Source organism: Rhinopithecus roxellana, chromosome 2, assembly GCF_007565055.1.
Source record: "Rhinopithecus roxellana isolate Shanxi Qingling chromosome 2, ASM756505v1, whole genome shotgun sequence".
Classification (NCBI taxonomy): Eukaryota; Metazoa; Chordata; class Mammalia; order Primates; family Cercopithecidae; genus Rhinopithecus; species Rhinopithecus roxellana.
In genome coordinates this window covers 109,684,198-109,709,638 of record NC_044550.1, presented here as the reverse complement: position 1 = coordinate 109,709,638, position 25,441 = coordinate 109,684,198, and the positions used below count along the sequence as shown (strand labels likewise).

General features: G+C 41.9%; 1 protein-coding gene across 1 annotated transcript in view; it reads right to left on the bottom strand.

Moving 5' to 3' along the window:
• ENPP6 (ectonucleotide pyrophosphatase/phosphodiesterase 6) overlaps window positions 1–25,441 on the bottom strand; it is a 124,254-nt gene that overhangs the window by 40,327 nt on the left and 58,486 nt on the right. The gene's annotated exons all lie outside the window — the stretch shown is intronic.

Below are 25,441 nucleotides of genomic sequence, written 5' to 3'. Positions count from 1 at the left end.
TCCTGGGTGTTGTGGGAATCAGATGAAGGGCCCTGACTTCAGGCATCCCTTCCTCCTGAAAGCCTTCCTCAGGTCCCAATGTTGGGCTCAGTTTTGTAGATTTAGCCACGGCAATGGGATGCAGGTGGGCTGGGAGGACGTTCCAGGCCAAGGCAGCAGCTTGGCCAAACGTTCAGAGAATTTCTGAGCAATACTGTATGTGTAGAGAACTGTAAATACCATAATATGCCAGACAATGATGCCAGGAGACCAGATGCTGCTCTTTCTTGTAGCCCAGGGAAAATGATATACAAGGTGAGGTAATTAAAAGTGGGACAAGGAGGGAGTGCAGGAGGAAAGGAGGAAGGAGTCTCTGTCAGGAAGCACATCAACCCCACCCCTGGGTACACCTGCCAGCTGGTTACAGCCGATTTAAAAGACCATAGGGCAGCCTCCAGAAAGCATCCCTTCATCTGGCATACTATAGCAAGACCTGGGTGTGTCGTGGGAGACCCTAGTGCTTTCTGCTTGATATGTTGGGTTCAGGGTGAGCAAGGGCCCCTACAATAACTGGGACAGAACTAGAAGGCACGAAGCGTCCTTTTCCAAAACATGTTTTTTGAGAGGAAAAAATAGGCTAGGTGACCCAGAAATAAATACTGCTCATGACTTCCAGGAAAATATTCATTAGAGTAAGAAATGTCGGTGGATTCTTGAATGACTATATCACTTTAGATACCAGTGTTTCATTGTTGAAGGTGATTTGTGAATTGTTATTGCTCTTTCCAAGCTATTTTTTCTGTATCCACCTTGTGCTCAGTGCCAGAAACCCCAAGGCAAATAAGATATCACCTACCCTTTAAAAGTTTAACAGGCACGTACAATGTGACCAGGTGTCTGCTTCTAGCATCTCTGACACATCTGTATGTAAATTGTAAGTAATGCAGGTATGATCATGGTTTTGAAGATAAAAGAAATGGCATTCTTTTTTGGTGTTTGCACGTAATACAAAACTGTAAATGTTTTTGGTATGAGCAATAATAAATATGTCTGTTAATGTTATCAAACATGTTCTCTTAATACTTCTATATAAATAAAATGAATCTGGACTTAACACTGGCATAGTAATACAGTTCACTTGAGAAATTTACCCTTGCCTCAGGTTAAAGTAGAATACAAACTATTTTTATTGATTAATTACCTGTAAAATTCTCTAGTACAGGTAGAGGCAGGATGTGTCAAAGTAGAGCTGTTGTTACAGTGCTATGGAATTCTTTATTTTCAAAAACTATAATTAATTTTAATTTAACCAAACATCATGGCAGCAGCCTACAGTGGCTACCTAGGCTAAAGGTAGGATAGGAGAATCGAGAGAAATTCCCCCAAAGTACACAGACTCTTCACTGAGTGCAAAGCAATAGTTCATCAAAGACTAAGGACATACATCAGAGTGGAAAGGGATCTTCCAACTTGCAGAAAGCTGTAGATAATGCTGGAAAGAAAAAGAATTCCTCAGTGACCCAGGAAGTTGGCAACATGAATTCTCTATGTAAAGCACTGGACAAATGGCAAGACTTGCTAAAGTGATCATCCCTATCATTTCTCACCTGTGACACTGGTGGGAAAATGAATCTAACTAAATCTTCAAGAAAGCCCAGAGCCAGCTCAACTACAAATTAGATTGATTTGGATGCCACCCTAGAGGAATGAAATAGGAAGATATAGGGTCTTTCTGGGGAAAATATTATTTACCATATTATCTCTATTGTTCTTTCTCACACAATGTCCAACATACAATAAAAAATCATGAAACATGTTAAAAACAGTAAAACGTGCCCCCATAATTAAGAGAAAAAATAATCAACAGAATCAGATCCATAGATAGCACAATTGTCAGCGAGAAAGGTTAAACATAAAATACATTTTTAAAAAAGATTATTGACTAAAGCAAAATCAGTAACAATATATTATGGACTTTACAGCATATGTAAAAGTAAAACATGACAATAAGAATATAAAAAGTGCATATGTGGACAAATGGCATTATATAATAAAATTTTTAAACTCTCATGTCATTTGTGAAGTAATATTATTTTAAAGTAGACATAAATAAGTTATAGATGTGTGCTGAAATGTCTAGAATAACCATTAGGAAAAAAACACAATAAAATCTAAGATTAATAAAGAAGAATTCTTTATTTATTAAAGAATTAAAGAATTTATTAAAGAATTAATTAAAGAATTAAAGAATTTATTAAAGAATTCTTTATTAATAAAGATAGAATTCTAAAAGTACTCCATCAGTGAGAAAAAGACAGGAAAGGAGAAACAAAGGAACAAAAACTGTTAAGACAAATAAAAAACCAGTATGAAGATGAGAGTTTAAAACTCTACCATATCAATAATTACATCAAATATAAATGGGCTAAATTTGTTATTTAAAAGGCAGAGGTGGGTCAGACTGAATAAAAAAGCGAGACCCGAGGTCATGAGTTTGAGACTGGCCTGGCCAACAAGGTGAAACCCTGCCTCTATTAAAAATATAAAAGTAGCCAGATGTATACTGCGTGCCTGTATTCCCAGCTACTTGGGAGGCTGAAGCAGGAGAATCCCTTGAACCCAGGGAGTGGAGGTTGCAGTGAGCTGAGATTGTGCCATTGCACTCCAGCCTGGGCAATGAGAGCGAAACTCTGTATCAAAATAAATTTTAAAATATCATTAAGCCTAAGTGATAATAACTATTAAGGTAGTTATGTGAAAATATTTTATGGAAGAATAAGGTGTATACTTAGCATTTTTAATGTAATAATTTGGGTCTAAAGTTCCAAATTATGTCAACAAAAATTGGGAGAGAGTGCCAGGGAAGGAAGAGAAAGCATTTTCATTGTCGATGAAGGAAAGGGATGGTCAATATACAATGTTTCATTCTAGATATTGATTTAAAAGATTTGAACGTACAGAACAGTTGTATGCATAGCTTTCGAGTCATCAAGGAAAAAAACATAAAAAATTGATCAAATATCAAAGCACATAAAAGTGAATAAAAGGAAGCAACCAAGAAGCATTAATACTGAATGAACAAAAAAGGAGAAAACCAAATACATTAATTTCAGAATTATTGGGAATAGATTAAACTCTACTTTTTTTTTGAGGTGGAGTCTCACTCTATCACTCAGGCTGGAGTGCAGTGGCATGATCTCGGCTCACTGCAACTTCCACCTCTCAGGTTCAAGCAATTCTCCCACCTCAACCTCCCGAGTAGTTGGGATTACAGGCATTTGCCACCATGCCTGGCTAATTTTTGCATTTTTAGTAGACACGAAGTTTCACCATGATGGCCAGGCTGGTCTCAGACTCCTGAACTCAAGTGGTGTGCCTGCCTCGGCCTCTCAAACTGCTAGAATTACAGGCATGAGCCACCATGCCTGGGCGGTTAAACTATTTTTAAAGAATGTCAAGATGATGTAAGAAATAAAATCCAACTTTAAACTATTTACAAAATGCACATTTGAAATAAAATGATACAGAAAGAATAGATATAAAAGAATAGGCAAAAAAAAAAAAAACCCAAAGGTAAATTAAAAAATCAGATTTGTCAATAATATTATAGTAAATTATGGCATTGAAAGCCTAAAACAGCTATAAATATACATAAATAATTATGAATGTGTATGATTATATATATATCATAAAAACCTGCACACACAAAAAATCTTGGAAACATGAAGTGCAAAATTGCAACTTGGTGGAAAACTTTCATGACAGTTCAAGATATAAAGAATAAATACAAAGATAGAGAATTCAAATGTTAGTATCAATAGGCTGGATTCAATAGATACTGAAAAGTTTGTCTTATTAGCATAGAATGTGCATTCTTTTCAAATATAACTGTTGAAAAAACTGATCATATTCTGGTCAAAAAGAAAACCTCAGTAACTTCCAAAAAGCAGAATTTTTGTAGGCCACAATGCATACTATCTGATCAAGGATAATAAAATTAGGAATTAGTCATGATACTTAACTACCAATAAATCTAACTGCCTATATTAAAAAGAAACCTTTATGTTACTTGGTGTAAAGAGGAAATGAAAACTTCACTGACAGGCTAGTTATTAACAACAGTGAAAACTCTACATTTTTCAAAACTTCAAGGGATGCATTTTCATTTAGGTGAGAAGCAAATCAGGAATGCTATCATCACCGCTGTAATTTATTATTATTACTGTTATAGAACTCAAACAGGAAAAAGAAATAAGAAACGAATGCTGGAAATCAGGAGGCATATGAGTGTTCCTCTACTGGAATGTTTTGAAAACTTTTTGTCTGTAATCTGTGGCAAAAGGCATTGACATAGTACAAAAACACCCCCCAACATACACACACACACACACACACACACACACACCCCGGAAACAAAATTTCACCAAATTATAGGCAATGTACATGAATACTTCCTTTTTCTATTCTGTTCTGTGTTTTTAAAAAATGCTTATTAGCAGTCCATAAGCTGGTTTCAACTTGGATTTGGGGCTCACTGTCATCCATTGAGACTAAGGTTGCTATGAAACTCAGACAACTTCTATGGTCTACATGCTTTGCCTAGCAAACCACTGCTAGAAACACACTCTAAAAAAATTAAGTTGTATATACAAGCATCTTTATTACAATATTATTTATAAAATTGAGAAGCAATTTAAACATTTGATAATAGAGGTATGGTTAAATTATAGCACATCCACATAATGAAGTACTATGCAGGCATTCAAATAATGATGTCATTTTATTTAGTGACATAATATTTTGAAAGAAAAAAGCTACAAAATAGTGTATCATGGAAGATCTCCTTTTTGGAAATATTTAAAGCAGATTATGTCCGAAAAAGAGTAGAAGTAAATACAACAAAATAGAAGAAAGGACACAATTTTGATGACTGGTTTGGCAGAGACTTTTTTGGTTGAAGGGATTCCAAATTCCCTTCTCTGTTTCTATTTTGCAGAATGTAAAGAAGAAAACTTCCTCACTTCCTCAGGTCCCCTTGCGGGTAGGAATTGTCATTTGACTTAGAAGTGGCATTGAGATTGGATGTGGAGCTTAGGGTGGGGAACTTTGCTTCTCATGAAAGACAAGGTGTGCCGCTGGCCAAGCTACTCTCTTCTTCAGTTTGGGATGCGGTTGTGAGGGCAGGATCCCTGGGCCAGCAGTAGCTGTCTTGAAACTATACGGCAAGCATGAAGATAAGCCAATGTGCTGAAACAGGCAAGGGATATAAAGAGCCTGGGTTTTGGCCGGGCGTGGTGGCTCACACCTGTAATCTCAGCACTTTGGGAGGCTGAGGCAGGCGGATCACCAGGTCCGGAGATCAAGACCATCCTGGCTAACATGGTGAAACCCTGTCTCTACTAAAAATACAAAAAATTAGCCGGGCGAGGTGGTGGGTGCCTGTAGTCCCAGCTACTCGGGAGGCTGAGGAGGAGAATGGCGTGAGCACAGAAGGCAGAGCTTGCAATGAGTTGAGACTGCACCACTGCACTCCAGCCTGGGCAACAGAGTGAGACTCCGTCTCAAAAAAAAAAAAAAAAAAGAGTCTGGGTTTTAAAAATGACTTTGGTAAATGTCTGAACCACATAAAGCACTCCTTGTTACATGACACAAATAAATTCCTTTGTGTTTATCCAGTCTAAACTAGATTCTATATCACTTGCAGCAGACAAGTCCTAACTGACAGAGAGAGATAGTGGCAACTTTCTGTTCTTATTATTACTTATCTGAATGGAGCTAACTTTTATAAAATAAAAGTTGCTTTTGTTATAAGAAACCAAAACTTACTTTTTAGTGTTAACTTCCAACTGCCTTGTAATATGCCAATTAGGACACAGAAGTTCCTATTGTGTGACTGTATCACTATTTATCCATCCTAAAGTTGTTGAACATTTGGGTCATTGCCAGTGTTCACATACAGTAGATGATGCTGACAGAAACATTTCTGTACACTTTCTTTGCTGCACATAGGAATGCATATCTGTTAGGATACACGCATGAAGAGAAGAGCTAGATTTGGGGAATGCATACAGTCAACTTTATAAGATAGTGTCAAAGAGTTTTGTAAAGCTGTTGTATCAACTTGCTTCCACCAGCACTCTCTTTCTTTCTTTCTCTTTTCCCTTCCTTCCTTCCTTCCTTCCTTCCTTCCTTCCTTCCTTCCTTCCTTCCTTCCTTCCTGCCTTCCTCTCCTCCTCCTCCTCCTCCTCCTCCTCCCCCTCCTCCTCCTTCTTCTTCTTCTTCTCTCTCTCTCTTCTCTCTCTCTCTCTCTCTCTCTCTCTCTCTCTCTTTCTTTCGATAGAGTCTCCCTCTGTCACCCAGGCTGGAGTGCAGTGTGCAGTGGTGTGATCTTGACTCACTGCAACCTCCACCTCCTGGGTTCAAGTGATTCTCCTGCCTCAGTCTCCCAGACTAGCTGGGACTACAGGTGCCCTCCACCATGGCCGGCTAATTTTTTATTTATTTATTTATTTATTTATTTATTTATTTATTTATTTTTAGTAGAGATGAGGTTTCATCATGCTGGCCAGGTTGGTCTCGAACTCTTGACTTCAGGTGATCCACCTGCCTCGGCCTCCCAAAGTGCTGGGATTACAGGTGTGAGCCACTGTGCCCGGCCTCCACCAGCACTTTCTAAGACTCAGTTGCTCCATCCTCATCAACACTTGGATTTGTTGGTTTTCAAAATTATCCATTTCCCCTTTTTGTGTGCGACTGTCAAGAGTCTGTAGAGAAACAAGGACCAATAGAATACACACACACACACACAAACACACACACACACACACACACACACACAGATATACAAAGAGGTATATTATGAGGAATTGGCTTCCACAATTATGGAGGCTGAGAAGTCCCACCATCTGCCATTCGCAAGCTGGAGATCTAAGAAACCTGGTGGTTGTAATTCAGTCCTAATTCAGTCTGAAGGCCTGAGAACCAGGAGCACTGAGAGCAGAAGATGGATGTCCCAGTTGAAGTGATCAGGTAGGAAGGAGTGACTCCTTCCCTCCTAAGCCTTTTTTTTTTTTTTTTGAGACAGAGTCTCGCTCTGTGGCCCAGGCTGGAGTGCAGTGGCCAGATCTCAGCTCACTGCAAGCTCCACCTCCCGGGTTCCTGCCATTCTCCTGCCTCAGCCTCCCGAGTAGCTGGGACTACAGGTGCCGCCACCAAGCCTGGCTAATTTTTTGCATTTTTAGTAGAGACGGGGTTTCACCGTGTTAGCCAGGATGGTCTCGATCTCCTGACCTCGTGATCTTCCCGCCTCAGCCTCCCAAAGTGCTGGGATTACAGGCGTGAGCCACCACACCCAGCCAAGCCTTTAGTTCTATTCGGGCCCTCAAGGGATTGGATGATGGCCACCTGCACTGGGGAGGGCAAAGTGCATTACTGAGTCCACTGATTCAAACGTCAATCTCAACTGGAAATCCCCTACCAGAGACGCACAGAAATTATATTTAATCTGGGAACCCCTCGACCAGTCAAGTTGACACATAGAAGTAACCATCAGAGAGGGTATGATGAGTTATCACATTGTAGTTTTATTTTACTTTTTTTTCTGCTAACAAGGCTGAATGTCTTTACATATGTTTATTGACCATTGGGATACCCAATTATGTAAACTGTTAGCTCAAATCTCTTCCATATTTTTCTGTTGAGCTAACTTTTTCTTTTTTATTTATAGGAATTCTGCATATATTCCAGATACGAACTTGTTGTTTGTTTTATTTCCTCATACTTTGTAATTATTTTTGCCCTTCCTAATAAGGTCTTTTCATAAAGAGAAGCTTCTAATTTTAATGACTACTTCATCAGTCATGTTTCTGTATTGTTAATGCTATTTTTTTCCCGCTTAAGAAATATTTTTCTTATCCAAAGTCATGAAGATATTCACCTATGTTTTCTTTCTTCGGTTCCAAATTTTTCTAAACACAGAAGCTTTATGTTTTCCATTTTCCATTTAGATCCACAATCCATCAGGAATTACCTAGAATTAATTTTCATATATGGCATTAGATAGGAGTCAGAAGATGTATATGCACACACACACACACACATATAGGAGTTAGAAGATGTATAAATACATATACACACACATACATATATATATAATCTCCAATTGATCAATCATAATTTTTTGGAGACTATCTTTTATCACTTTGTGGCAGTGTCACTGTCATAAATCTGATATTGGATCATATGTTTGTGGGTTTATTTCAGGAATTTCTGACCTTTACCCTTAGTCTATTTAACTACTCTTGCGGAAATACAATTTGTCTTCCTTTTTGTCATTTAAAATAGGTCTGTATCTATTAATGGAGTAAATCTTCCTGTTTTGTTCATCTGTCTCCAAATAGTTTCAGCTATTCTTGAGTCTTTTCATTTCATATAAATTTTAGAATCAATCTTTCAATTCACACACACACACATAGTTGGGATTTTGATTGGGATTACAGTGAATCTGTAGATCCATTCTGAGAAAACTGATAAAATATTAAGATTACCTATTTATAAACATAATATATTTTTCCAATTATTTAGGCCTTTTTACATTTCTTTAAATGCTTTTTGATATTACGTTCTTGAGCCATTTTTGTTAGATTTATTCTTCCATCTTTCATGCATTTGAATTTACTATGAATGGTATCGACCTTTTAATTTTTTCTCAGTTTTTAGTTGATATTAATACAATAATTTTTAAACAGTTGAATTTGTATAAAAATGCCTCTTATTAATTCTAAAAGTGAATTCTTTGGGGTTTTTCCAAAACAGTCATCTGTGAATAATGACAGTTTTTTGCCTTTGTAATTGTTTTACTTTTAGACAAAGCTGAATAGAAGTCATGCTAGAAGGCACCCTCACATAGTCCTGAATGCATTTCACCATAAACTATAATGTTTGTTGTCACTTTTTTTTTTTGGTAGATATCCTTTATCACACTAAGGGTGCAGCGTACTAGTTACCCAACTTTATTTTAGTAAATCTTAGTTTAGGATTGTATCAATTGCTTTTCATGTATCTACTGAAATGATTAAATGATTTTCTCTTTCATTGTAATACTGTTGTAAATGATATTGATTGATTTTTTTTTTTTCTTTCAGATGGAGTCTCACTCTGTCACCCAGACTGGCGTGATTTTTAAATGTTAAACGTGCGTTTTCCTTTTATAAATCCAGTTGTTTGGCATATATTATTCTATTTACGTATTGATAGATTCAGGATGCAAATACTTTGCTTCTAATTTTTCTATCTATGTTCATGAAAAAGGTTGTCTTGTAATTTTACTTTCTTTTAATGTTTGTCACATTTTTGTATCAAGATTATGCTAACCTCATTATGGTAGTGATTTATCTTTTTTTTTTTTTTTTTTAAGAGTTGGTATCTCACTATGTTGGCCAGGCCAGTCTTGAATTCCTGAACTCTGGGGATCTTCTTGCCTCAGCCTCCCAAGTAGCTGGGATTACAAGTGTGTGCCACCATGCCTGACTCGATTTATCTTTATGCATTCTCTGAAAGAATTTCTGTAAGATTGCTATTATTTTTTCCTTAAATGTTTGAAAACTACACTAGTGGAGGTGTCTAATGCTGGGTTATTATTTTAGGAATGGTTTTTTAAAGATTTAATTTAAAAACAGATATAGAAGTATTCCAATTTTCTATTTCTTTTTTTGTGTTTTGGTGATGTTTTCCCTAGAAATCTGTCTGTTTCATCTGCGCTTTCAAATACATTGGTGTAACATTTTCATACTCTGTTGCTGGATTTTTAAGGTTTACAGGTTCTCTGTTGATATCCTTTTTTCATTTCATTATTGGCTATTTGTGTCTTCGCTCTTTATTTCTTTATAAGCCTTGTCAAGTTTGCATCCATTTTAATAGGCCTTTTTTCCCAAAAAATAAATGGGGCTTTGTCAGTTTTCTTTGTCGTATGTTTATTTTCTATTTTATTCATTTCTGCTCTTCATGATTTTCTTCTTTATATTTGGGGATAATTTAATTTGCCTTGAGTTGGAGACAAATCATTACTTTTTGCCATCTTAGCTAATGCATCTTGTATGCCTGTTAATTTCCTTATAAGGTTGACTTTAGCTGCATTATTCTTAAGCCACTACATCATATGTAGCATTTTTACTATCCCTCAGTTCAAGATTTTTCTAAGTTTTCACAATTACTTCTTTGAATCAAAAGTTATTTAGAAGTCTGGTTATTTTCCAAATGTATGAGATTTTAAGTTTTATTTTTGTTATTGATTACTGTTTAATTACATGAGAGTCATAGGACACATTCTGATGATTTCAGACCTTTTCAATTTGTTGAGAAAGATTTTATGGCTAACATATGGCCATTTTTGATAAATGTTTCATGTGTACTTGAAAGTAATGTTTATGCAGCAGCTAGGTGCAGAGTTCTAGTAAATTCAATTAGGTAAAAATGTTAATTATGTAAATTTTCTGTATGTTTCTAACTTCTTGTTCTCTTATTCTATCAGTTAATGAGAAAGATGTATTTAAGTCCACTATCATTGTGAATTTACCTGTTTCTCCTTTTAGTGCTGCCAATTTTTGACTTATTTATGTTGAGAGTGTGTAATTAGGAACATTACTATTTACACTGTTACATCTTCTTAGCAGATAAAAATTTATATCAACATGAATTGTCCTTAACTTAAAAACATTCTCGGCTTAGACTCTACATTGCCTAGTGTTATTATAGCTGCACCAGCTCTCTTAGTGTTTTGTGCAGTGTGTCTTTTAAAAATGCGATCACTTTCAACTTTCTGCATACTTATATTTAATGCATGTCTTCATCAATAGCCTATACTAGTTTTTGGTTTTATCCAGTCCAATGATAGTTATTTTTAAAGTAAATTTCTATCAAAGTTTAACATAGATGCAAAAAAGTCAATAATTCATAAGGGTACTGTTCAGTGAATCCTTAAGAGGCGAAGGCAGCTGTATACTGAGTATCCATGTCAGGAAACAGAACACAGTCATCACTTATGGGTGCCTTTTCATGCTCCCTTCTCATCACTGTTCACCCAAGGGTGAATACTGTTCTAACACTGTACATTAGCTTCAGCTGTTTTGAATTTTCTGTAAATGGAACACTACATATATTCTGATTCATTAAAATATTTAACAAAATACTAGTAAAAAAATAAAAATTTACATTAATGTATTTTCTGATATTTTTGTGTTTAAATCAGCCAATTAACTACATTTTGTATCCATCACACATTTGATAGTTTTTGTCTCCTTCTTTAATTTCTTTTGAATAAAGTATACATTGTTATTATTGTGCCATTTTCCTTCCTCTATTAGTTTGCTATTTCTATATTTTGATTAACCTCTTCCTTGCAAAGGGCCCCAGAGATGATAAAAATGGAAATATTAGTCTATTAAAGTCTATTAAATTTTATATTTATTAAATTTTTTATTAATTTTTTTTAAAATTAAAATTATTAAAATATTAAAATATAAATTTTTATTCCACAACTTCCCAGAAAATGCAAGAACATTCAGATACTTTAACTCGGAAATTTACATTTCTCCCATCTTCTGTGCTTCTATTGTCATGTATTTTAATTCTCTACAGAATTTTAATCCAAAAAGGGACTTTTAGTGTTATTATTTATTTAAGTTTACCTACACACTCACCCTTTCTATTACTCTTCATTTCCTCCTCCATCTCTGCGCTGCCATCTGTGATCATTTTCCTTCTGTCTACAGAAGTTAATATTTCCTTTACTCTAGGCCTGCTGGCAATAAGTTCTCTCAGTTTGCTATCTCAGTTTACTATGCTATCATTTTTGAAGGATATTTTCACTTGATACAGAATTTTAGGTTGATCATTGTTTTCTCACATCATTCTGAGCATCTCATTCCACTATCTCCTTGAATTCCAATATTTGGTTGGAAAGTCAGCTGTCAGTCTTATTATTGCCTCACTGAACAATTTTCTCTGGCTTCTTTTAAGATTTTCTCATTGTCTTTGGTTTTCACCAGTTCTGAAATCCATGAGGCTCTTTCCTGCGTTTCACAGCACTTCGTGAATGTATGGTTTGGTATTTCTTGTCAGTTTGGGGAAATTCTCAATTACTATTATGCAAATATTACTTCTGCCCCATTTTCCCTCTCCTGCTGTGACCCCTTCACTTTACACCGCATGTCTCTTACATGCTTTTCTGCCTTGTTCATCCTTTTGTGTCTTCACATTGAAGCTGGATAGCTCTCTCTTTATTTCTAGAGTTCCCTTTGTAAAAAAGATTTTAACTTACTCCTGCAGGTCTCCATTTTGTGATTTAGTTTTTATCATAGTTCTTTTTTTTTTTTTTTTTTTTGAGATGGAGTCTCCCTCTCTCACCCAGGCTGGAGTGCGGGGGCACAATCTTATCTCAGCTCACTGCAACCTCTGCTTCCCAGGTTCAAGCAATTCTCCTGCATCAGCCTCCTGAGTAGCTAGGACTTCAGGCACCTGCCACCACACTTGGTTAATTTTTGTATTTTTAATAGAGACAGAGCTTTGCCATGTTGGCCAGGCTGGTCTCAAACACCTTACCTCAAGCAATCCACCTGCCTCAGCCTCCCAGAGTGCTGGGATTACAGGTGTGAGCCCCTGTGCCCGGCCTATAGTGGTTTTGGGTCTATTCTGCTTTGTTTCTCTCTCTTGGTTTTTCAGTCAGGCCTTGTTTTCTTATATTACGTTTTCGGGTTTTTTTTTTCCTTTAAATTGAATACTACATATTGTATACACAAAACTGTAAATACCGCTTAACAGGATATGTAGTTATCTTCTAGCAAGCACACAGTTTTGCTCATGGTGAGGATTTAGGCTATCAGCAGACTACCTTAATCCAGAGTGGATTCAGTCAAGGATTAAGATGATTTGGAGCTTAGCTGTATCTTTATGACAGCTTCCCCCTTGTCTATTTCTAGCTTATTCTTACTGCTAGGGTGTTGCTTTTTATTGTTCCAACTGAAAGTCTGGGATTTTTACTAGATTTCTTTTCCTTAGTGGGCCCTGAACTCCAATTTTTGTCCTTTCCCCTATCCAATAGTGCTGCCATGTCTCTTGAACTCTCAGCTGCTGCTTTTGTGATCAGCATTTGGCTGAAGGAGAGACAGGGTACCATTGCCGCCAGATGCAGCTCTTTCTCCAGGACTTGGCTTGTCTCTGGTCCATCACACACATAAATGCATGCACACATGCATGCAGGCCAGCAGCTTTTCTAGTTGTTCCTGGAGAGATGCGTTGTTTCAAAACAACTTAGCTGGGCATTGTACCAACTAGAACCCCACATTTCAACAAATAATTTTTAAACATAAAAGGTTGTAATTTTAGAAATTATCTTTACATTTTATTAGAAATGTATGTCTTAATGAAAGAAATAGGTGTGCTTTAAAAAACTAATTTGTATATTCATGGATAAATATGACTGATTTCTAGAATGAGACAAGTTCAGAATCAATGCTATTTCTAGTCATTAAATGTAAGTGCTGAGAAAGTTGTTCACATAAATAAATATATAGAAATAGAAGGAGTTTTTTGTACCAATGTCATTTAATTCTTTGAACTGCTTCTTTGAATGCCAAAATCGCACAATGATCTATCATCATGCATTTGAAAACAATATTTCAGCTGACAGCTCAATTAAGTTTTTCTTAAATAATTTAAAAGCAAACACTGGAAATGTCTTCTCTTTTAAGTTTTGTTATTTTGTTACTGGATTCACTCACTTTCCAACATTTGCGTCAATATTTTGAACCATCTGTCTGGGGCTAAAGGCATTTACATACTGTGGCAATGCACCTTAGTAATATTCTTGATGGGTGAGAGGTATCTTTTTCTTACATAAAACAGTAAAGAACATGTTTCAGTCAGGATGACTTTAGCAATACACATGGACTTTGAGGATCTTAGAATTGGTTTCTTTAAAACTAATTTTGCTCTTGGAAATCCTTGGGAATTAAGTCTGAAGACTCCTGAACTAAGAAACTAGGCAGCAGTAGCTCCACTCTATGGGAACTGTAATGTCCTGGAAGCAACTGGGCCAGAAGTGATGCTGACAGTTGGAGGTAAGAGGTGAAATCTGTCTGACAGTGGCGTAAGTTATTCTCTTTGAGGTTATCCCCCAACTAAAGCTCTATGTGCAGAGCAGAGAGAGGAAGAAACTTCGAAGCCAGGGCAAATAGGACATCCTAATTACGATCTACTCAGATGATTACAGACTCAGATAATAGGGTGAGAAGCACCACCCATCAGAGGTGCTTTGAATGCAAGTGCTGCAGACACCATTCATTTGAGTGGAAGTCATGTGTCTCTGAGAAGGAATGGGACTACCACCCAAGTGGATGGAGACTGGACAGGTGCGATCCTTCTGCTGTGTCTCTCGGCGGTGAAATCCCCAAGGGGAAAACATCTGCCCTTACCTCTAATGTTAAAACCCAGAGTGAATAAATGACTGGCAAAGGCAACGGCCAGCAATAAATGATAACGGCAGCGAAAGGGAGCGTGGAAGAGAGAGCAGTTTCAGATTCAGCAAAGTTTTAGAGGGAGCAAGGTTAATTATTCCGAGGTGAATTTGCGTGGGAGCTTTGTTTTGTTTTCTCTAGTCTTTATCTGATGGAAATCAGACTGGAGGGGGAGTGTTGTGTGAATGCCAGGAGGTAGCTGTCTAATCAGGAGTCTGCGGGCCCCTCTCCTGTATCTCCCACAGGCTCAATCTGTGAAGTGGGCGAGCATTGCTCAACCTCGCAGGCTGTTGCCTCCAGGCCATTTTCATGGCTCCACAGGGAGCATGGAATCTGGTCAGCTGAGAGCTTGCAAGTCACCCCAACACAACTGAAGAAAGCAGGGCTTTCTGAATCTCTGCCTCAGGGATCTGTGGAGAAGGCGGCAACAAGGGAGATGGGCTGCCTTGTGCAATTTCAAACATTAATCAGGGACTTGGGGCAAGATTTTGGTTTCATGACAACTTTGAGGGCATGTTTTAGCTTTACTCTCTCTTGTTTCCTCATCATTCCCAGGGAACATTATAGGGAAATGCCCTTAATTAGGGCTCTTTTTTTTTTTTTTTTTTTTTTTGAGACGGGGTCTCGCTCTGTTGCCCAGGCTGGAGTGCACTGGCCGGATCTCAGCTCACTGCAAGCTCCGCCTCCCGGGTTTACGTCATTCTCCTGCCTCAGCCTCCCGAGTAGCTGGGACTACAGGCGCCTGCCACCTCGCCCGGCTAGTTTTTTGTATTTTTTTAGTAGAGACGGGGTTTCACCATGTTAGCCAGGATGGTCTCGATCTCCTGACCTCGTGATCCGCCTGTCTCGGCCTCCCAAAGTGCTGGGATTACAGGCTTGAGCCACCGTGCCCGGCCTGGGCTCATTTTTTAGGACCTACTCTTATCTCTGTCTAGAGTCTGCCTTCTTGCTGGGTATTCCCACCTCGGGCAGTCTTCTCCTACAACCTAATAAGTACATCCCGATTGGAAAAAAAGCATTAGTGAGAACTTAAAGGACAACCAATGACAGCCATCGCTAAGCCCATGGGCTTTCGTTCAAAATAATAATAATAATAATAAGGCATTTCTTCTTCAAAACGTATAACTTCCACCCATTAGAAAATTATTTTGATATACTTATTTTTTTATAACACTTTATTGGCTTGGACCAAATATTGTCAACATATATATGCAAATCTGTAACGTCTACAATATGGACGATGCCCCCCATAGATGTGGCATCCTGTGCAATTAACAGCTTTCACAGCTGTACCTGCCATTGTACCTCAAACCCCTTCATCTACAGCTGAGAAAGCAAAGGCCTCCTATGGGAGAAGTGAACGTCCCAAGGTCTCCCGGTCTGCCAGCCATCGGGTCTAGCTCTGGTACTTTCCACTGTGCACACTGCCTTCCTGAAGGAGACTCGCTTCTGGCAACTGTCTCCAAGGACCACCGAGTTGAGCCCATAAAAATTACATTTCTCCAAACTTCCTAGAGCCTAGGTTTCCCCTTCCAAGTGTAGCTCCTGCTGCCTGCCAACTTTGACACATCTTGTAACAATAACCCCTGTGCGCTGCATTTTATGTGATGTGAGACAGGTGTGCAACTGTTGAATACATGTCTCAAGAGAGCTTATTAAAACAGCTAAGCCAATTAACTCTCTTAAAAGCACGTAACCTTTTCCAGGAAAGTACATCTGAGGCACAGAAGCTTGTGGGAACAAGTCCTTGGGGGAAAGCACGGCCTTTGATCTCAGAGACACTTTTCCTGGGGTCGGCCTTGCCCACGGGGCTGGGGGACCTTTGGCAGTGGCTCCCTTCTGATGCGGGGAGGAAGGGGGTGGGCTAGCCTGAGCGCAGGGTGACCCTGCAGACTGGCCTTGTGTGCAGGGGTGAGAGCAAGCTGGGGAAGACAAATTAGATGAGAACCAACTCATCCATTAGCGCTGACTCTGAAAACTCAACTGAAAATGACCCACTGGGCACAGAAAGTGACTAATAGGAAACCAAGATGAGAGGGAATCTGTGCCATACCCAGGCTGAGTCTCAGCTTCAGGGAGGCAGGTGGTGAAACTACAGCCAGGCCTAATGAGGCCAAAGGCCACGCTTTCATCTCTCTATCTGCTGGTTAGCTTTAGATCAGGAAAAATCCCTGGCTCACGGTCAGGGACTGCGCTTCTTCCAGGTGGAACCAGGTGAGCGGAATGAATGGCCATGACTGGAATTACGGCCCCTGCAGGCCACGTGACATATGTGATCCACAGGGTCTTTGTGTCTGAGGCACGTGCCTCATGACCTTCTCAATCTTGAAAGGATTACCGTGACTCCATGCTTCCCACAAAGGAAGCCCTCTTGACTGTCTGCACCGCACGGTTTTCCTGACCAAAGCCTCCTTCTTCGAGGAGCTGGTTTCCTCGCACTTGGATCGCAGCAGACTGGACCTACCTGGGATGCAGGATGCCAAGAGGTCTTTTAATGCAGAGCTCATCAGGGTTGCTGAACCTCTTGCCCCTGTCTAGGAATTCCTCCCTCACCCCTCCAATTTGAGTCTGTGATTCCCAAGTCTTACAAATGACCTTATTCCCCATGTCTACTAGAGTCTCATGGTCTCCCAGGCTTCTCAGGTGGTTCGGAGCCGCTCACGGGAAGAGCCGAGGCGAGGAGGGAGCAGTGCCTGTGGGCCCTGCAAAGCCTCTTCTCTGCGGGTTTTGGGCAGCAGCCCGGTGCCAGCTCTCACGGCCTACCCAGTCCTGTGGCCTTTTCAATGAACTCCTCTGCCTCAGTCCTGTGGGTGAGCCCTGAGACATGACACGGTCAGGCTCTGTCCTCCTCCCCTTCTGCATGGACCTGGTGGCCTCTCCCCCATGCGTCCCTTTCCTGGGAACCCCACTTCCTGTCATGGCGTTGGCCCTCATGGCCTATCCCAGAATTCTCTGGGCAATCTGAAACAGGGCTCCTGCTGCCCCCTGCACCTCTGCAACCTAGTGCAGGATCTGGGGAGACAGGGAGGGAAGAGCAGAGAGAGGCTGAGGAACTTCTGCACGCCTCGCAGTGAATGAGTGACCGCAAGGATCTGGAATCCATGTTCTGGCTTTTTAAAAAAAAATCTTCTGCCCTGAAGTTCCCCAAGTGCCCCAGTGAAGTGCTGGAAATACTACAGCTGAACAGGAGGGACAGGCAGGTAGGGGGCGCAGCTCTCTGCACACAAAGGGCTCAGGTGAGGCAAAAGTGCCACCTCTCTGTTCCACCACAGCGAAGTCCCTCCAACAGACTCTGGATCAGGCTGCCAAGAGCCCACAGACTCAGCTAGGAAAGGTGCAGCAGAGGCTGGCAGGGCCCCCTGGTCTCGCAACCCACATTTCTGCTCTAGGAGGTGTTTGGTGCTGACACAGAATGGGGCCTAGGCCTAGGAGGAAGGCAGACGATACAGAAAGAGTGCAGGCTGCCCCACTCACCAAACGCCCCAGACTCTGGCATTCTCCTCTGAGGGCCAATTTAATATGGGGGTACCAACCTGGAGCCCCCTTCTTTAATTTGCCAGGACTCCTCCCCACCCAAATCTGCCACCCCTGGACTGTGCTCTGGGGAGTTGGGCTGGCACAGCTGGGAAGGCCAGCGGGAGCCCCAGCAGTGCCAGCCCCTCTCCAGACCTGGCCAGAAACCAGGTCCTGGTGCAAGGACCTCTCGTGGGACTAGGGTCAGACAGCCCCAAACGGCAGCCCTGCCACCCACTTCCCCCTGCATGTTCCCTCAGCTTCCACTTCCCCAGTCCTGTGGAGGGGATTGGGAGCAGCCTTTCCCCCGGGATTCTCTGGAGAGACCCCTCTTTCTGCAGGTGTCTGGAGCAGCCAAGGCTTTCCAGGGAGACTGAGGTCAAGTCCAATGGCCTAACTAAGGTAGGAGGCAAAGGGAGGTGGCAGGACCGCCTCACCCAGCCCCTGAGCTACTACCAGCGCCTGCTACAGGTCAGACGGCACTCTCCATGGGAAGGAAGCTTCTCCACCCTAAACAAGCTCCGAGCAGGCAGGACACAGAGAGAGGCCCCAGCATCTGTAGCTGGCACTTGACCTTGAGAACAAGGTCTTCCTCACTGGGTCCCACCCTGGGGTACAATCCTGCATTCATGGTTCCTTTATGTAAGGCACCGAGAAGTGTTAGGATGAAACAGTGTGTGGCCTGAGAGCCCACGGTCCTGGCCCTGGTTGAAATTCAGTGGAGGACAGAGGGCACTGAGGAAGGAAGGGCAGGCCCTGGGAAGGACTGGGCCGAGCAGGGCAGACCAGGTGGAGCGCCAGGAGGAGGAAGAGGTGAGCAGCCTGAGAAGGGCCTTCCCGAACTCATGCCCTGGCCTAGCCACTGCCTCAAGGAGAGCCCCCAAAACACAGTTCACTTGTTCTAATCTGCAGGCGCCTGAGTGCAGGGTTGCATGTGGAGCGACTCGCTCAGCCTAAGGAACGCTTGTCCTTCCCGAGTCCCTTCTGCCTTATCTTCTGTCTTCCACCTTTCCTCCTTCCTTTGCCTTGCTGTTTCTCCCCTTTCACCTCCCTGCCTCCTTTTCTTTCTTCCCTCCCTTCCTTTCTATCCTCTCCCCTTTTTCTTCTTTCTTTTTTCCTTCAACATGAAAGCATCAATGACACATGTTGTTTTCCATTCCTGAGACAACACTCCATTGATTTTAAGAAGTTGTCACAACACAGCTCCAGGGAGACGTGATGAAGCCTGAGGTTGGTCTCCTTTGCCCACTGCACGTGTTGTGCTGTGATGCAATTATTTTCGACACACCTGGCTGTGTGATTAGGCTCTAAGCTTCTTGGTGGCAGGTCTGTGACACAGTCCGTCTGTGTCCCATGTGTCAGGTACACAGGCCACACAAGAAAACCATCATGGAATGAACACACCAGTGAACAGCATAGGCAGTTGATTTCCAACTTTCTTTTTCAGAGAAACCTTTTCCCAAAGGAATCCCAGATATCTCCTGCCTCTCCAGCCCCTGAGCCCCTGAAACTTGACTGGGAAGCTGAGGGCAAGCGAATGCAGTTTGAAAACCTCCGGTAGATACGCGATGCATGTCAGGGAATTCCTTACAGTAAACCCACAGGGGCCAGTGACTGCCCAAGAATGAGTGGACTATTGTGCAGTTATGTTGAAACAAATTTGGAACAAAGCAATCTGGCTGGAAATAATTTGGTTAGCACATCAATTTTGTCAACACAATAATTTGGTTTAAAAGGAATATTCATGACTCTGATTTTAAGCTTTTCTTTTTTTCTTTTTTTTTTTTTTTTTTTGGTTTAGTTTGTCTGCTGTTACTCATCTGTCCTCTCTTTTTTGTGTATATCCCAGTTAATTTTCAACGGTTGACTAATGATGTTTAGAAATTAGTTGAAACGGCTGGCCGCAGTGGCTCACGCCTGTAATCCCAGCACTTTAAGAGGCCGAGACAAGTGGATCATGAGGTCAGGAGTTGAAGACCAGCCTGACCAAGATGGTGAAGCCCCGTCTTTACTAAAAATAGAAAAATTAGCTGGGCATGGTGGCGGGTGCTTGTAATCCCAGCTACTCGAGAGGCTGAGGCAGAGAATTGCTTGAACCTGGGAGGCAGAGGTTGCAATGAGCTGAGATTGTGCCACTGCACTGCAGCCCGGGCAACAGAGAGAGACTCTGTTTCGAAAAAAAAAGAAATTAGTTGAAACAACCTGAATTGTTTTTCTTGCTATAAAAACAATGCATCCTTGCTACACAAAGTGAGAAATTATAATGTTAAAGAAATGAAACAGCCGCGAAGTCCAGAGCTGGCCAGGGTTGCGCTGTTAATAAATGCAGATGCTCCTTTTGCAGTCCCCGTGATGCTCAGCAACATTAAATGCTTACAATGCCCGCTCCGTCTTGCATCCTTTTGGCCTCTGTAATGAGTGTGTGTCAACAGTTGTCAAGTAGTGTCACTGTCTCAGGGAAGCCTTTCCCTGCCTCTCAGATGGGACGGGCCCCTCATCAGATGGCTACGCAGAGTGATGCTACCTTCCCTTGCTTTTCTCAGCTCTGCTGGGGCTTCTCCTGCTTCTGAAGCCTTTCTTCCTTGGTGTCCTTTGCAGGTTCACCCTCCTCCATCTGGTTACTAAAAATTAGATTTCCTCAAGGCTGTGTCCAGGACCCTTTTTTCTTTCCAGTTCTGCACTCTCCCCGGGTAAACTTCTCCATTCCCACAGCTGCGCTGACCTCTGATGCGCCATTGAGTCATGTCTTTATCTCCACCTCTCTTCTCTGAGCTTGAGACCTGGCAGCTCGATGTCCCAGAGCCAACTCGGAGTTGATGTCCCTCTGCCTCCAGACTGCTCCTCTTTCAGCCACGCCTGATTCAGTGAAGAATCACCATCTATGCAGTTCTGTGAGCAAGAAGCCCAGGGCCATTCCTGTCACCGTCCAATCCCTTACTCCCAAATCCAATTCATCAGCAGGTCCTGGCAGTTCCAATTCCTAAGTGTGCCTCCAACCCAGCCATTTCTCACCACTTCTGTTGCCCAGTCTGAGCCATGCTCACCTGCTCCCCAGGTTTCCACAATGACTTCCTGATGCGTCCGTCGCCCTCATTCACCCCCCCGGATGCCTCCATTCCATTCAGGTTGCAGCCGGAGTAGTGCTTTCAAAATGCAAGTATGATGCCGTCACATTCTTCCTTAAAACCTTTCAGTGACTTCTCATTCATTTCAGGTTCAGAATAAATGCTTCAGCGTGGGCCAGATGCTCATGCCTGTAATCCCAGCTCTTTGGGAGGTTGAGGTAAGAGGATTGCTTGAGTCCAGGATTCGAGACCAGCCTGGGCAACATAGTGAACCCCTGACACCCCCAACTCCATGCACATCTCTATAAAACGTAAAAAACTTAGCGGGGTGGGGAGGGGTGCACCTATCAACCCACCTACTTAGGAAGCTGAGGTGTGAGTATCCTTTGAGCCCAGGAGGTCGAGGCTGCAGTGAGCTATGATCGCACCACTGCACTCTAGCCTGGGCAACAGAGAAAGACCCTGTTTCAAAGAAAAATAAAAGTATTCAGCTTGGCTGTTAGAGCCTGACCTGGCCTCAGCCTCTCTTGCCCTTTCCACACCACACCTTTCCTCCCTTCTTTCAGTGTCTTGAAACTTTCATGCTTCCCACCCTATCCAGGACCTTAGCACCTGCTGCTCCTTGAGTTTGGGGTCTCCTTCCCACCTTACCCATGCCCTCATTGTCACTTTCTAAGGACACCTTCGTTAACCCTCTCAGATGGAGCTAGACTCCTTATTAGATGATGTCATCATGCTTGCTTTTCATGATTGTACTTTTGATCACTGTACTTTTACACTTATTTGGATAAGTATTAGATTGTCTACCTCCTTCACTGGATGGTAAGTTCTCAGGAGGGGGTGCAGGTGAGGAGGGTCTGTATCTGCTTTTGCTCATGGTTGTCTCCTGAGAGTCCATCCCAAGGCCTTGAGTCACACCCTTTAAAGATGTTTTGTGAAGAAATGGATTTGCCATGATTTTCGAAGGATGGATGTTCGTCCCTGGATTTCTCTTTAAGACTTTCTAATCAACATAAGGGATGCTGCTAAAAAACTATGTGCTCTTTTGGCCAAGATACCATCCTGCAAAGGGAGTTTGGATGTGGTTAGACAGCTATAAAAACTTTTGAACACTGGAGGGATCACTTCTGCAGACAGCCAGCAGTCCAGAGAGGCAGCATCTCTTCCATTTCTCTGCAGCAGAAACGGGTCGACGCCTAGAAACCCTGCAGAATGCTTTTGAGGATCATTTTGTGGAGACAATCTCACTCTTGAGATGTGAATTTGCAATCCTTTTCTTGCTGTCAAAGACAACATCAGCGATGCAGATCTTGCCAAAGTTACTGACAAAGGAAATGATGCAATGTGAATTCAACCCAAAGAGGCTTACAGAGTTTTGACCCAAGCCTACCCTTGCCAGACAACATTAATTGCAGAAGCTTAGGATTCATTTGATACTTCGATGAGTTTTTAACACATTTCTATTGCATTAAAAAAATCAAATCCATTACCTATCATAGGTATGTGTGTGTTATCACATCAAGGACTGCTTGGCAATCCTCAGCATTGTAATCTCTTATACTACATGACAACAAAAGTGTGAGTGTAGTGGATGTGGATGCATTCTTCTGGAAAGACGTCTATAGTTTTTATCAGTTTCCTAAAGAGGTTCTTGACTAATGAGGGCAGGAACCAGCAAATTATGCCTTGACTCAGGCCTCTTCCAGTCCTAAAATTACATAAATCACAAAGTCTAATGCCAAACTGGTAATGTTATTTAAAAACTAGTGGATATCCAGACCACTTGTGTTTGCAATGTTTTGACATCTGCCTAAAAAAATTCCAGTTTTTATCCAGAGGATTGGTGTCACATGCATAGAGGCCGTGACTTAGCTGTTAGGTTTACTTACACCTCTGTATGAGCAATGCTGAGCTCCTAATTTTCCCTGTGCCTGAGCCTCTGCTTCTAAGATCAGCCTGACTGAAGGTTGTCAAGGACCTACCATGGCAAGAAAGAGAAAGAGGCTAGAGCTGACCTGTAATTCTTGACCAGTAGCCAATGCATGCCTCTTATTATCCAGATGACATCACCTTGATTATAGCAAGCAAAACTTGATAGAAGCTGAGTCAAATGCCCACCCACTAACTCCCTACCCAGCCCACTGCTGGAAAGTGTGGGAGTGGAAGCCAGGTGTAAATGTGTGTTTCTCTATATAGAAGGTGTCTTATTGGTCTGAAGGCCTGCCCTGGACAGGAAGAGGCCAGGAGAAGAGCCCAGACCCACACCGAGCCCCATTCCAGGAGCATATGAGTGGTTGCATCCAAGTCCTCCTGACTGCTTGGCTGTAGGGAGTTAACATTGCCAAATGCATGGTGGGAGATGTGAACTTAGAACTCCAAGGAGTATTAAGCACAGACTCTTAAAAAGTTGCTATTTTTTAATTCCTTTTTTGTATTTTATAATAGTCATAAGAATAAACTTAAAAACTGCTGCTACCATGTAAGGTAGCCATGCTTATCCAAAGATATCAAGCTGCATTTCTACACCATATCTTACTATTCTCCCATATTCCCTATTTTTCCTCCTTTCTCCCATAAGTCTTCTCTGCTTTGGGTTGCTTTCCAATATGAAGTGAACGTTGGAGTCTCTTCCTCACCGCCCTCCACTCCCACCAATTCCTTTAACATTAAACTAGAAGGATAGGGTGGAGGGATTAAGTGAGTGAACAACACACACTCAGCTCTCACTCCTTGCAGAACGCAACTGGGTCCTATATACAGTTTCTGGCTGATTCTGGGAGCCTACCCTGACTTAGGGCCTGGGATCTTTTCCAGAGGCATATTTCGGCATATTTCTCCCTGCACTCCAATGGCAACATTGGGCGGGGTGCTAAAGGGCCTGGTGAACGATATTAAACACCTCAAGACTTGAGGTGGAGTATATTGGACTCTTCACTGTGGATGATTTTTTAAGCCTGCTGCTTTATCTACCTGACAGGAAGACTTGAACTAGTGCCATTTCTAAATTGCACTTCTAAATATTGACTTAATGGCGAGACTCAGCGTGTCATAACCCAGTTCACTAGAGCAACGAAGATTTTCCAGGCCTCATCAAGAGGTCTGTACAATATCCTGTGGGGAGTGGAGAAGGAAAAGGAGGATTTAAGAAGAAAAATACAATCAAGTCATGTTTTGAAGAAATGCCCCTGCAACTCGCTTAATCTTACAGAGACATATGAGTGCTTACTGGGCTATTGGCTGAGGCTGGAGGGAACCAGGGTGGACACAAAAATGACAGCAGTGACCAGAAATACTGCAGCTGCCCCCAGGAAGATGAGAGGGTGCCAGGGCACACCCTGCTGGGCTGGCAGCAGAGACAGCCGGCTCTCTGAGAGCTTCGTTTGAGTATCTAGTTTAGAAGGACTAGACAGTGTCTGAGAGACTAGAGACTTTATTCTATATCTATGACGACTTCAACACAGCCAGATCTTCAGTGAATCTTCATTAAGGTCACTGAGGAAGCTCTAGGAGGCTATCTTTATAGCTTCTTTCCTTCTGACAGTTAACAGTATAACTGATCTTAAAGCATTTTTGTCACATCCCATTAGCTGTTAGACTGTGAATCAGAGGAAGAGATTGGTCCCTTCTTGTCCTGAAGGCGCTGTTTTGAAGGAGCAACAAGATATTTTTCATGCAAATTAGCTTTCACATTTCTTTAGACACTCAATGATATATAAGAGGAGATAAAGGCCTAGAGCAGTGGCTCACGCTTGTAATCCCAGCACTTTAGGAGGTCAAAGCGAGTGGATCACCTGAGGTCAGCAGATCAAGACCAGCCCAGCCAACGTGGTAAAACCCTGTCTCTACTAAAAATACAAAAATCAGCTAGGTGTGATTGTGCACACCTGTAATCCCAGCTACTCCGGAGGCTGAGGCAGGAGAATCAGTTGACCCGGGGAGGCAGAGGTTGCCGTGAGCCGAGGTCACGCCACTGCACTCCAGCCTGGACAACAAGAGTGAAACTCTGTCAAAAACAAAGGGAAATAAAGCATAATGATAATACCCTGTACTGCTGCAGAGAGAAGTGAGTGCAGCACGGCAGCTGCCCCTCGGTAGGATCTCCTCCCACTTGGCCATAGCATTGGCATCCTGGCTGCTGAAAGACCCTCTCTGGGAGATATTATGTGGAGGGAGCTCAACGGGTGTTGGCAGGAAGGTTTTGTGTGTGAGGGTGTGCTCTTCAAAGCAGGAAAAACTTCAGTTCCAAGATAGAGAAAGTCAAACTAACCAGGTGTCATGGAAGATGACCCTCATGGTATCGGCCGTATTTATCTTGAGGGTCCTTAGATTTGTTTCCAGGTGGTCCCTAATGCAGTGTGTCTAATCCATTCCCTC